The following is a 14,089-nucleotide window of genomic DNA, read 5'->3' as shown; positions in this document are numbered from 1 at the left end:
AATAATATTAGGTAACAATTACTGTGTCCTGAATATATGTTGTAGGCACCAGAGCAGTGCATTATGTGTATGATTCTGTTATATCCTCACATGGAGATTAAGATGCATTAACCTATCAGTGCTCATGGCCCCATCTCCAGGCTCGAACTTGCAATTGAGTCTGAGAAATGTAAAGGTTTCAATGATATTCTCTCAAAATGTATTTCTCATTTGGTTAACTGTAGCCATGGTCTACATGTTTCTTTTGCTAATGTACTAAATATGCCAAAACTTTCCCTCTACAACCATAGGTCTTTTTTCAATCTCTTAGTATATTTTTCTAATAATTTCATTTCTCCTGTGCTCACTATCTTGTGATATTAAGGGGTAAGGGTGTGGAAGAGTCCAGGCATAGCACCCTGGTTGCCAGTTAGATGTTCATCCATGGTTTTGAATCATGAGTATGATTGATAAACCTGAAATTCGTTTTCAGGTGGGTTTTGCTGTTCATTTTTAGCTCCTTGTCTGATCTTCAATCCAATCTAGATATCTATGTTTGATATTATTCTTCAATAATTTAAAATTCAAGGACAAGATTTGTGTATCTCTAGTTCATCTTTATTTTTTTGAATCTAAATTAATATTTTCCCTCTTCTCTCTTTTTCTTTCTTTTCTAACTAGCATACATCCTAAGTCTTTTATATTGCACAATAATCCAGACCAAGATTATTTCTATGATTGGTCAAAATATTAAACAGTAGCATAAATATCTCATCATAAGCCCTTATTAAGTTATTAGTAAACTAAACTCTTCTATGGGTGTAGAAGAGCTCTGTACTGACTCCCAGGCTCTGTGTTTGAGAAGGAGGCTACAGCAGATGAATAGACAATAACACAGGAAGCAGCAGGAGGGAGAGAGTGTGGTGGGTCTCCAGCTGCTTCTACACAACAGAACTTCTTTGAGTTACTTATCACTGACACCAAACTTCAGATTGGAATACAATAATGTTATTTACCTTCTATAACCCCCCTTCTCCCCTGCCCCCACACTCATATACTTCAGTTTTTCCTTTTCCTTTTGTGAATCATTTTTCCCTTCACAATGCCATTGTTTATTCAGATATATGGTAACCTTCAGTGTGAATTTCTCTGCCCCCAATTCCTCCCATCCATCCTCCAAGGTCTTATGTTTTATTGTGTATGTGCTTGATTGCCATGGCTTTTGATAGATTTACTCTACATCACCTCTTCCCAGGGTCCCAAAGACCTGAAAGAGTTATATAGGTCAAATTGAAGTTGGGTAGAAAGTTGGGGAGAGGAGGAGAGAGGGAGGAGGATCTGAATATTTTTTAAATGATCATATTAAGTCCATTAAGATAAGTGCACTCCTAGACAAACATTATTCCTATCTGATGAATAACTTCCTCAAAGACTGGGTGTGTAGGTTAGAAAGGGTTCTGGGTTACTAATTAAGGTTAGAGTATAGAAAGCAGGATTAAACATGATTAAGAGCACATTTCTATGATTGAAACATTATTATTTTATGTTGAATGCATTTGTCACTGGCAAGAGTGTAGTCCAAAGGATGTTCAAATCTGTAATAAATGTTCATACATTTTGAGTGTTGTTCCACTATAGCATGCATCTAGAAATTCAAATGGACAGTTTCTTTGGGTAGCTTATTTGAAGGCTATAAGGCTATTGATTTATAAATCTCTTTCCTTTTGCATCCCCCTATACAGTGTGTGTGTGTGTGTGTGTGTGTGAAATTGTATTAAGATCTTTACTGAGATGGACTATTAAATTATTGATATTCAAAAAATCCACAAATATTAAATTAAATTTAGTCAATCTAAATAAGTTTTCAGCAAAGTTTTAACTTTAGGTGGATTAAACTTTGTGATAATCCTGTACTGCATTCCTCTAAATAATTTTTCAGTTTTAAAATAATCAAAGCCAATATGAGTGACTTTTGGAATTTGGCTGCTCCACATTAAAAAGAAAATTTGACACTGTAGCCCTGTGAAATGATTTTTTGGGGAAGATAGACATGTCTTTCTATGCCATGATGCTTCCTGAAAAAGAATTAGACTTGATATAATTTCTCCTTGCTCACAGCTACTTCCACCTATTTCTTCTTGAGCTATGATTCTTTAGTTTTGTCTCCATGTATTGGGAGAGTTGAATAACTAATCGTAGTGTAAATCTAACAGGAGAACAAAAGTACACTAGATATTTTCAACCAAGAGATTCCAATAAAAGGAAACTGTTAAATAGATGTTGGAGAACTGAAAAGAAAATCTAAAAATGAACACTACAGTAATCATTGCAAGAACCTGCTGTCACCTCTAGAGCTGAGGAAGCAAAGACAACAATTTGAGGTTATCAGAACCCAGATGCTTGGAGCAGTGGTTCTGAAGAGCAGTACCTCTGAAAGACTGACCAGCTTATATGGGCACCTCTTAGGGTGATGAGACTCATTCTAGAAGTGTGACCATTCTGGAAATTTAGAAAAATAGCTGGGATCTTTCCCCTCTGCTGCTACCAGTGAGAAAGAATTGCTAGGGCAATGCCAATAAAACCATCAAGCTAAACAAAAAAGATTGAAGTCCCTCCTTCCACTTCCTGCCTTCCAGTATCTCTTAGTGCCCCCTATTGGCAGAACCTGACAAAGAACCAGCTGGCAAAACAGAAGTATAATTTGCAGAGTTCCATTATCTCAGATCAGAGATATGGAAGAGTGGATTTGTCACCAAGGAAGAACAGCCTAGTAACTGGCAGGTGTGGTAGACAAAATAATGGTACCTCCAACAGTATCCACATCTGAATCTTTGAAACCTGTGAAAATGTTACCTTACATGGCAAAAGAGACTTTGCAGATTTAAATAAGTTAAGGATCTTGAAATGGAGAGACTATTCTAAATTATTTGAATGGGCTCGATAGAATTATAAATGTCCTTATAAGAGGAAGGCAGGAAAGTCAGAGTCAGAGAAAGGGATGTGAGGCCAGAAGCGAAAAGAAGCAGGAGGGAGAGAGGGAAAGAAGGAAGGAGGGAAAATGAGAGGGAGATGTAAATGTGCCATTCCACTGGCTTTGGGGATGGAGGAAAGGGCATGAGCCAAGGCATGCACATGCAGGGAGCCTCTAGAAGCTGGAAAAGGCAGAGAAATAGATTTCCTTCTAGGGCCTTCAGAGGAAATGCAGTTCTGCCAATACCTTGGTTTTAGCCTCATAAGACCCGTTTTGAAATTCCGACCTCCTCCTCTTGTTATTTTAAGCCACTATTTTTGTGGTAAGTTTTTATAGAAGCATAGCACTGAATTATAACATTTTGAAGGTAGAGAAGTAAACAACATCTTTGCCCCCAAAAAGGCCATTCTTAGGCATGGGCTTCTGCCATGTCTGATATGAGCAGACATATCACAAAAGAAAATATATGAATGGTCAACAAACACATGAAAATGTATTTATCATTCTTAGTCATTATAGAAATGAAAATTAAAGCCAAATGAGATATCAGTATATACTTACTAGAATGACAATAATTCAAAAGACGACAATATCAATTCTTTTTTTGTTGTTTGTTTTGAGGCGGAGTTCCACTCTTGTTGCCCAGGCTGGAGTGCAGTGGTGCGATCTCAGCTCACTGCAACCTCCACCTTCTGGTTTCAAGTGATTCTCGTGCCTCAGCCTCCCCAGGAGCCGGGATTACAGGCACCCGCCACTACGCTTGGATAATTTTTTGTATTTTTAGTAGAGACAGGGTTTCACCATGTTGGCCAGGCTGGTCTTGAACTCCTGACCTCATGATCTGCCCACCTCGGGCTCCCAAAATGCTGAGATTATAGGTGTGAGCTACTGGGCCCGGCCCCCAACAGTATCAATTCTTAGCAAGAAAGTGGAATCATTGGAACTCTCATGAATTTCTGATATATGTGTAAAATGATACAACCTCCTTAAAACTCTTTGGTAGCTTCCAATAAAGTTAAACATACACTTTACCTATTACTCACTCCAGGGTATATATCTCAAAATAATTCAGTATATTACCACAAAGAGAATTATACAAGTATGTTTGTAACAACTTTACTTATAGTAGCTCCATTATGGGTCAAATTATAGCCTTCCAAAAAGATATGTTAAAATCCTAACCCTGGGTAACTCAAAATGTCACTTTATGTGGAAATAGGATCACTACAGAGGTCATCAAGTAGAAATGAGGTCATTAGGATAGACTTTAATCCAATATGACTGCTGTCCTAAAAGGGAAATATGTCCAAAGAAACACACAGAGTGAAGATGATGTGAAGACACACAGGGAGAAAAGTCATATGACTGGAGTGATGATATACCTGCAAGCCAAAGAATGCCAAAGGTTGCTGGCAAACACCTGTCAACGAAGAGTCAAACTCTGTAAAATATTTGAACAGATTTACTCTAAGCCAAATATGAATGACTATGGCCTGTGACACAGCCATCAGGAGATCCTAAGAACGTGTGCCCAAAGTGGTTAGGGAAGAGCCTGGTTTTATACATTTTGGGGAGACATGAAACATCAACCAAATACATTTAAGATGTACTTTGGTTTGGTTCAAAAAGGCAAGACAACTCGAGGAGGTGGCTTTCAGGCTAAGGAAATTTCAACAATTTTTGGTTGACAGTTGGTTGAGTTTATATAAAGGCCTGAGATCAATAGAAAAGAAATGTTTGGGTTAGGATAAAGGATTGTGGAGGTCAAAGTTTTATTGTGCAGAGGAAGTCTTAACATAGTAGACTTCAGGGAAAATAGGTTATAAAATGTTTCTTATCAGACATAAAAGGGCACCTGGCTCTTAGCTGATTATCTCCTGGATCTGGAAAGTGAAAAAAAAAACAGAAAAGGGGATTCTCTACAGAATGTAGATTTTTCCCACAAGAGATGACTTTGCAGGCCAATTTCAAGATAAGACAATAAAATATATTTGGGGTTGCTTATTTGTTGTGTGATGTTATGCCAAAGTCAGGTTTGAAAGTAGGCCATGTTATACAGGGTTAAATAAAACTCCTCTGATGAGACTTTAGGGTTTGCAGGGCATGCTCTCCAAACCCCATAGGAAGGAATTTGAGCAAGATAAGATTAAGAAAAAAAGGTCAGAGTTTAGTCTTCTCACCAAAGCTAGAAGAGGACAGGAAGTATTCTCTCCTAGAGCCAATGGAGAGAGCATGGCCTTGCCAACACCTTGATTTCAGACTTCCAGTCCCTAGAACCATGAGATAATACGTTTCTGTTGTTTTCAGTCACTCTGACTTAACAATATGGATAACCCTCAAAAATTTTATGTTAGCAGAAAAAAACGCCAGAAGACACAAAAGAGCACATTCCATATTATCCCCTTTATATAAAGATAATAGTAAAAATGACCATATAACTCTTTTTCACATCCACACCTTTTGCAATTTTTTTTTTTAACCATCCATCAAGAGGTGGCCAATTGTCCACTTCTTCAATCTGGACTGGAATGTGACTTTTGTCAATAGAATGCAGTGGGAGTAATCGTGCACCAGTTCTCAGACAAGATTCTTCACATACCCAACTCTGTCTCTGAACCATATCCAGGCGCCATGTGAGCAGTCCCAAAATAGTCTGCTGACGTGTCAGAGGCATTCAAACCAGAGTGATTCCATCTTAAATACGGGCTGGGTAAAATAAGACTGAGACCTGCTTGGCTGCATTCCCAGGAAGTTAGGCATTCTTAGTCACAGGATGAGATAGAGGTTGGCTCAAGATACAGGCCACAAAGACCTTGCTGATAAAACAGTTTGCGGTAAAGAAGCCAGCCAAAACCTACCAAAACCAAGACGGTGATGAAAGTGATCTCTGGTCATCCTCACTGCTCATTATATGCTAACTATAATGCATTCACATACTAAAAGACACTCCCACTGGTGTCATGACAGTTTACAAATGCCATAGCAATGTCAGGAAGTTACTTTATTTGGCCTAAAAAGGGAGGAACCCTCAGTTCTGGGAACTGCCCACTCCTTTCCGAGAAAACTCATGAATTATCCACCCCTTGTGATATGGTTTGACTGTGTCCCCACCCAAATCTCATCTTGAATTGAACCTCCCATAATTCCCATGTGTTGTGGGAGGGATGAGGTGGGAGATAATTGAATCATGAGGGCAGTTTACACCATACTATTCTTATGGTAGTGAATACGTCTCATGAGATCTGATGGTTTTATAAGTGGAAACTCCTTTTGCTTTGTTCCCATTCTCTCTTGTCTGCTGCCATTCAAGACATGCCTTTCGCCTTTTGCAGTGATTGTGAGGCCTCCCCAGCCATAGGGAACTGTGAGTCCCTTAAATCTCTTTTTCTTTATAAATTACCCAGTCTCGGGTATGTCTTTATCAGCAGCATGAAAACAGACTAATACACCTTGTTTAGCATATAATCAAGAAGTAACTATAAGTATACTCAGTCGAGCAGACCATGCCACTGCTCTGCCTATGGAGTAGCCATTGTTTTGCTTCTTTACTTTCTTAATAAACTTGCTTTCACTTTACTCTCTAGACTTATCCTGAATTATTTCTTGCATGAGATCCAAGACCCTCTCTTGGGGTCTGGATCAGGACCTCTTTCCAATAATAGAAGGATGAGAAACCATGTAAAGTAGAGATAAAATGTCATAACCAAGGCCATCGTGGAGCTGCAGACTTAGCAGTTAATCACAAATACTTGAGTGAGCCCAAAAGAAACAAGAACCACACAAACAAATTGAGACCAAATTGCTGATCCATTTATTTGTGAATTAAATAAGGAGTTGTTTTAAGTTATTGAGTTTTGAGGTTTGTATGTAGCAGCAATTAACTAATGAAGTAAAGAAACAAGCCAAGTAAAATCTGGCAATAAACATCATAAAAGTGAATAGTTAAAGCAGTCTTGAGCAAAATAAAACAAAAGAACAAGAAAACAAAGCTAAATGCATTACACTATCTGATTTCAAAATATACTACAAAGCCATAGTAATCAAAACAGCATGATACTGGCTTAAAAACAGACATATAGACAAATGGAACATAATGTAAAGGCCAGAAATAAATCCATGTTATGGGTAATTAATCTTTGATAAATATGCCAAGAACACACAATGGGGAAAGTCTCTTCAATGAATACTGATGTGAAAACTGAATATCTACCTGTAGAAGAATAAAATTGGACTTTTATCTCATATCTCATAAAAAATTAACTCAAAATGAATTAAATACTTAAATGTAAGTCCCGAAACTTTAAAACTACTAGAAGAAAGTGTAAACCAAAAATAAAATTCAAAGGGCCCCCTGCAACCATCTGAATGGACTCCCTCCTCAACCAGTACACTCTAAAATTTAACCCGAAAGACTTGTTCAGGCCATGATGGAAGCTGAGGTCAGACATGCCTTATTATGCCCCTCCAGCATTAGCATCAACAGAGACCTTTAGTCTGATAAGAAACATTTACAATATATTTTCTCTAAAGCCTGCTACCTGGAAGCTTCACCTGCATAATAAAACCTTGGTCTTCACAACCCCTTATCTTAACCCAGACATTCCTTTCTACTGGTAATAACTCAACCAATTGCCAGTCAGAATATGTTTAAATCTACCTATTACGTAGAAGTGCCCCCAAAGTTGTTTCACTCTTCCAGATTGAACTAATGTATTAGGTTGGTGCAAAAGTAATTGCAATTTTATCATTACTTTTGATTACTTAGGTTACTGCTAAGTCTGTTGAGATCCCACATATAAGAGACATAATGTGGTATGTCACATTATTTTACACAGAACAAGTAAAATTACTTTTAATTGCAAAAACCACAATTACTTTTGCATCAACACAATAAATCTTACCTGCATTGATTGATGTATTATGTCTGCCTAAAATGTATAAAACCAAGCTGCATACAAACCACCTTGGGCACATGTCATCAGGGCATCTTTAAGCTGTGTCACAGACACATCCTTAACCTTGGCAAAATAAACTTTCTAAATTGACTGAGACTTTCTCGGATATTTTAGGTTCACAAAAGCATAGGAGAAGAAGCTTCTTGAGATCAGCCTGACCGGTAATTTTGTTTTCTATATGATCCAAAAAGCACAAACAAATAAAGCAAAAACATGAGAATGGGATTGCATCAAACTAAAAAACTTCTGTACAGCAAAGGAAACAACAATGTGAAGAGGCAAACTACAGAGTGGGAGAAAATAGTTGTAAGCCATGCATCTGACAGGCAATTAATATCCAAAATATGTTTAGAAAGTTAAACAACTCAATAGCAAGAAAACAAATAACCTGATTTTAAAAATGAGCAAAGGACCTGAATAGACATTTCTCAAAAGGAGAGATACACAAATGGCCAAAAAGTATGTGAAAGAATGCTCTACATCATTAATCATCAGATAAATGCAAATTGAAACACTAAGCTATCACCTCAAACCTATTAGAAGAGCTATTTTCAAAAAGAGAAAAGATAAGTGTTGGCAAGGATATGGACAAAAGGAAACTCTTGTACATTGTTGGTGGGAGTGTAAATTAGTATAGCCTTTATGGAAACAGTATGAAGCTTCCTCAAAAAATTAAAAACAGAATTACCACATGATCCAGCAATTCCACTACTGGATATATATCCAAAGAACATGAAATCAGTATGTTGAAGAGATAACTGCACTCCCATGTTCATTTCAGCATTATTCACAATAGCCAAGATATGGTGTTAACCTAAGTCTCCACCAGTGGATGAACAGATAAAGAAAATATAGCATATACACAATGAAATAATATCCAGTTTTAAAAACAAAGAAAATATTGTCATTTGAAACAACATTAATAAACCTGGAGGACATTGTGTTAAGTGAAACAAGCCAGGCATAGAAAGAAAAATACCACATTATGTCACTTATATGTGGGATCTAAAAATGTCAAACTCATAGAAGAAAAGAACAGAATGGTGGTCACCAGGGGATTGAGATTTGGGAAGAACTGAGGGGGTGTTGGTCAAAGGGCACAAAGTTTCAGTTAGATGGACTGAGATAAGTTTAAGAAAAAAAACTCAGAAAAATGATTACCTTGGAGAAAGATTAACTGTAAAAAGTTGAGAAACTTTTTTGAGATAAGTTTTTAGTTCTGTATCTTGGGTGATAGTTATATCATCATTAAAATGTAACATACATATGTGAAAACTTATCAAACTGCACTTTGAAGAGCTGTATATATTACAGTATGAAAGTTATAGCTCAATTGTAAAGACAGAGAAGACATTGGGTGTCTTCTTGTCAGGATTAGATTACTGCTAAGTCTATTTATCAAGAGTCCCCCTACCCTTGATATCACCTCTTAGTGATTTTTTATTCTACTGATCCCTTGATTATAAATCCTCATTGGTGTAGCTGTATTCAAAGTTTAGCCCAGTGCAGTATTTTATTCCAATAGTTTTAAATAATCTTATTTATCATTTTAACAAGAATCACAATAATTTTTTTCTACATTTATGAAACATGATGGCTGGCACTTTTTATCAATCAAAACTTTTCAGTTTTTTGAGAATTACTAGTGATACTGTCTAGAAAACTTTTATAATAAGTAAAAATGTTCTTAATTATCTAGATATATTTGGAGGTATATAATTTATTCATTTTATATAAACTAAAACAATAAGCTTAAATAAAATTTATGGTAGAGAATGACTTGTGTTAGATAATAGTGCCTTTTGACTAGTCTTAATATTGCAGCTTAGACCTACTGCATGTTCCAAGTAAATATTATTATGAGATAATGTATTGAATACCTATCATTCTTAAGGTGCCTGTTAGATATGGACTTTTTAATTCCTTATGGCATCTTATTTTTGAACTTCAAGTGTCAGAAAACTAAGTGTTGAGACTTCATGCTAGAAAGAATGAATTATGAAAAAACATGATCTGGCTTTGGACAACTGACATTGGCCTAATAAATCTAACCAATGGGGTTAACTTTTCCCAGTCAATATATATATTTTGGAATATACCGTACTGAACCTGGATAAACAAAATTTGAAGTAGTTGCTTATTAAATAGAGCTGATTTTTTTCTCTAAAGGCATACCACATCTCTGATTTTCATAGTCTTCTTCTCAGAGAAGCATTATTCATTTTCATAGGAAGAAGAATACGAGGCTGGGAATGTTTATTGAGACTTGATTAAATGCCAGGCTAAGAAGTTTACTTTTAAAGAACTGGTTATTAAATCCTGGAGGTGTCTCCTTGCACTTCACCTCTGATTTGAGTATTGTAGTAGATAGGTATAGGGTTGGATTTCATACTTCTGAGTAGCAAATAAAGTTTTTATTATTCTTTTAAAAATATGTTAACTCTACTGGCAGTTTCCATAATACTTTTGTTAGCCACCAGAGCTTTAACTCAAGACAATTTAGAAAATGAGCACTCTCCACATTGCTCTGTAAAGACAGGGAGAATGAAGCCAAGAGCCAATTGTACAGACATTGTGCTTTGCCCATAAATGCTCAGTAAATATCGTGAAATAAATAGTATCTTCGTTTACATTCCTATTATTTTCTCTAAGAAGTTTGAGTTAAATAGATTATTTACCAGAAAAGTTCTCCCCTCTAAACTCAACAATATTGTTCTTTGATACTGAGAGAGCACAAACATTTTCATAATCTCCTGAGTTCTGTAGCCTATGCAGGCTGATTCTTGGGAGAACTCCAGAATTGAGTCAGTTATTAAAGGGAAAGGGGGGAAAAAGGCATGTAATGGCCTTTACATTTGGAGAAAAAAAGTGCTTGTGTAGAAAATGAGGGAAGTGAGAGAAGTTAAAAAACATGCATTGGTAAATATAATTGAGCAGCTGACTGATTTGTCAGTGGTCTGCATCTTTTGAAGAATATGGCATTTCCTGTTGTGGGTCTTATGCTACTTTCAGGCAAAGCCAAAAAATGAAAACAAGACACAGATTGAGATGCTCCCACACCACAAACACACCCCTTCAACCCTCTACAAATAAAACAAAAGGAAGGACTCTTGCTTCATTTTTTATTTTCTCCCTCTCCATTCATGTACCCCACCACTGAAATTCCTCAGTAACATTTTACATGAATATTATGTCAATTTTTGAAACCTGATATGGACCATTTGTGGTCTAAGAAAAAATTGGCTTTACCATACTCATTTAGGTCTCCTTTTGTATTTTTAACTAGTTTTATAATGGAGACTTCACCATATAGGTTTAATTAAATACCTATAAATTAGCTCATCTGGTCTGCCAAGGCTGAATAACCTAGTGACTTAAATGTGTCCTATAATTGCAAATGAGATGAGTTTGAATTCTTCTGAGTTTTATTTTTATTATAAATTTCCCTATCTTCTTGTTCTCTTAATATCCAATGGGTAACTATAATTTTTATTTAATTATTATTATCATGTCAATGATGGATCTAATGAAAATAGTTAAGTATTTTCCAGGAAGAAAAATACCCACATGATATTAAGTATAATTTTCAGAAAAGTGTACTGCATTTTTTAATAAACAAGGGACTGCACTTCTTTAGTACTTTATAGCATTTTATTAACTATTGTACAGTATACTTTTCTTTGAATTCTCAGCATGTCTTTACAGTTTTGGGAAACAAAAGCAGGTCCCACAGTAGCAATCCTTTAAAAGGGAAATTTTATTGACTAACATTCATTCAAGACGAGTGTTCCCAGCATGTTAAAATATAATGATGCTTGCTATCTACACAGTTGGATGATGCTACAAGAAGCAAATTTTTACTTGTCTTATTAATCATCCCCTCTTCCTCTGTGGGGTTTCAATTCAGGATAGCTTGCCCATTGATAAAACTAATCATCTTGTATGGTCAAATTGCAGCTAGAATCATAGAACTGTGGAATTAATCATTTCTACAAGTACAGCACAGTTCTATAAATTCAATTCAAATGTCTGCTGTAAGATCAGAGCAGTATTCACACAGGAGAAAACTCTCATACTGGGAAAAGTAAAAAATTATTGATGAAGAAGCATTTGTGTGGTGAAAGAAAAAAGATGACCAAAACCTTTATTGTATAACCAGGGAGTTGTAGTCTATCTCCAGCAGGTTACAATTTTCTGACTGAGGGTATTTCTTTCTTTTTTTTTTTTTTTTGATGGAGTCCAGGTGGTTTTTATTGACTTTGATGCTTTTCTATGTCTTTCTAATTTTCTTTTTATTATTATTATTATAATTTAAGTTTTAGGGTACATGTGCACAATGTGCAGGTTTGTTACATATGTATACATGTGCATGTTGGTGGGTTGCAACCATTAACTCAGCATTTAGCATTAGGTATATCTCCTAACGCTATACTACCCCCTCCCCACCACCCCACAACAGTCCACAGTGTGTGATGTTCCCCTTCCTGTGTCCATGTGTTCTCTTTGTTCAATTCCCACCTATGAGTGAGAACATGAGGTGTTTGGTTTTTTGTCCTTGCGATAGTTTGCTGAGAATGATGGTTTCCAGCTTCATCCTTGTCCCTACAAAGGACATGAACTCATCATTTTTTATGGCTGCATAGTATTCCATGGTATATATGTGCCACATTTTCTTAATCCAGTCTATTATTGTTAGACTTTTGGGTTGGTTCCAAGTCTTTGCTATTGTGAATAGTGCCACAATAAACATACATGTGCATATGTCTTTAAAGCAGCATGATTTATAATCCTTAGGGTATATACCCAGTAATGGGATGGCTGGGTCAAGTGGTATTTCTAGTTCTGGATCCCTGAGAATCGCCACACCAACTTCCACAATGGTTGAGTTTACTGTCCCACCAACAGTGTAAAAGTGTTCCTATTTCTCCAAATCCTCTCCAGCACCTGTTGTTTCCTGACTTTTTAATGATCACTATTCTAACTGGTGTGAGATGGTATCTCATTGTGGTTTTGATTTGCATTTCTCTGATGGCCAGTGATGGTGAGCATTTTTTCATGTGTCTGTTGGCTGCATAAATGTCTTCTTTTGAGAAATGCCTGTTCATATCCTTCGCCCACTTTTTGATGCAGTTGTTTGTTTTTTTCTTGCAAATTTGTTTGAGTTCATTGTAGATTCTGGATATTAGCCCTTTGTCAGATGAGTAGGTTACAAAAATTTTCTCCTGTTCTGTAGGTTGCCTGTTCACTCTGATGGTGGTTTCTTTTGCTGTGTAGAAGCTCTTTAGTTTAATTAGATCCCATTTGTCAATTTTGGCTTTTGTTGCCATTGCTTTTGGTGTTTTCATCATGAAGTCCTTGCCCGTGCCTATGGCCTGGATGGTATTGCCTAGGTTTTCTTCTAGGGTTTTTATGGTTTTAGGTCTAACATGTAAGTCTTTAATCCATCTTGAATTAATTTTTGTATAAGGTGCAAGGAAGGGATCCACTTTCAGCTTTCTACATATGGCTAGCCAGTTTTCCCAGCACCATTTATTAAATAGGGAATCCTTTCCCCCTTGCTAGTTTTTCTCAGGTTTGTCAAAGATCAGATAGTTGTAGATATGCGGCATAATTTCTGAGGGCTCTATTCTGTTCCATTGGTCTATATCTCTGTTTTGGTACCAGTACCATGCTGTTTTGGTGACTGTAGCCTTGTAGTACAGTTTGAAGTCAGGTAGCATGATGCCTCCAGCTTTGTTCTTTTGGCTTAGGATTGACTTGGCAATGCTGGCTCTTTTTAGGTTCCATATGAACTTTAAAGTAGTTTTTTCCAATTCTGTGAAGAAAGTCATTGGTAGCTTGATGGGGATAGCATTGAATCAACAAATTACCTTGAGCAGTAAAGCCATTTTCACGATATTGATTCTTCCTACCCATGAGCATTGAATGTTCTTCCATTTGTTTGTATCCTCTTTTATTTCCTTGAGCAGTGGTTTGTAGTTCTCCTTGAAGAAGTCCTTCACATCCCTTGTAAGTTGGATTTCTAGGTATTTTATTCTCTTTGAAGCAATTGTGAATGGGAGTTCACTCATGATTTGGCTCTCTGTTTCTCTGTTATTGATGTATAAGAATGCTTGTGATTTTCGTACATTGATTTTGTATCCTGAGACTTTGCTGAAGTTGCTTATCAGCTTAAGGAGATTTT

Source organism: Gorilla gorilla, chromosome 19 (genome assembly GCF_029281585.2).
Source record: "Gorilla gorilla gorilla isolate KB3781 chromosome 19, NHGRI_mGorGor1-v2.1_pri, whole genome shotgun sequence".
Classification (NCBI taxonomy): domain Eukaryota; kingdom Metazoa; phylum Chordata; class Mammalia; order Primates; family Hominidae; genus Gorilla; species Gorilla gorilla.
The sequence above is the reverse complement of the archived record's forward strand: the minus strand, read 5'-3'. Positions refer to the sequence as shown.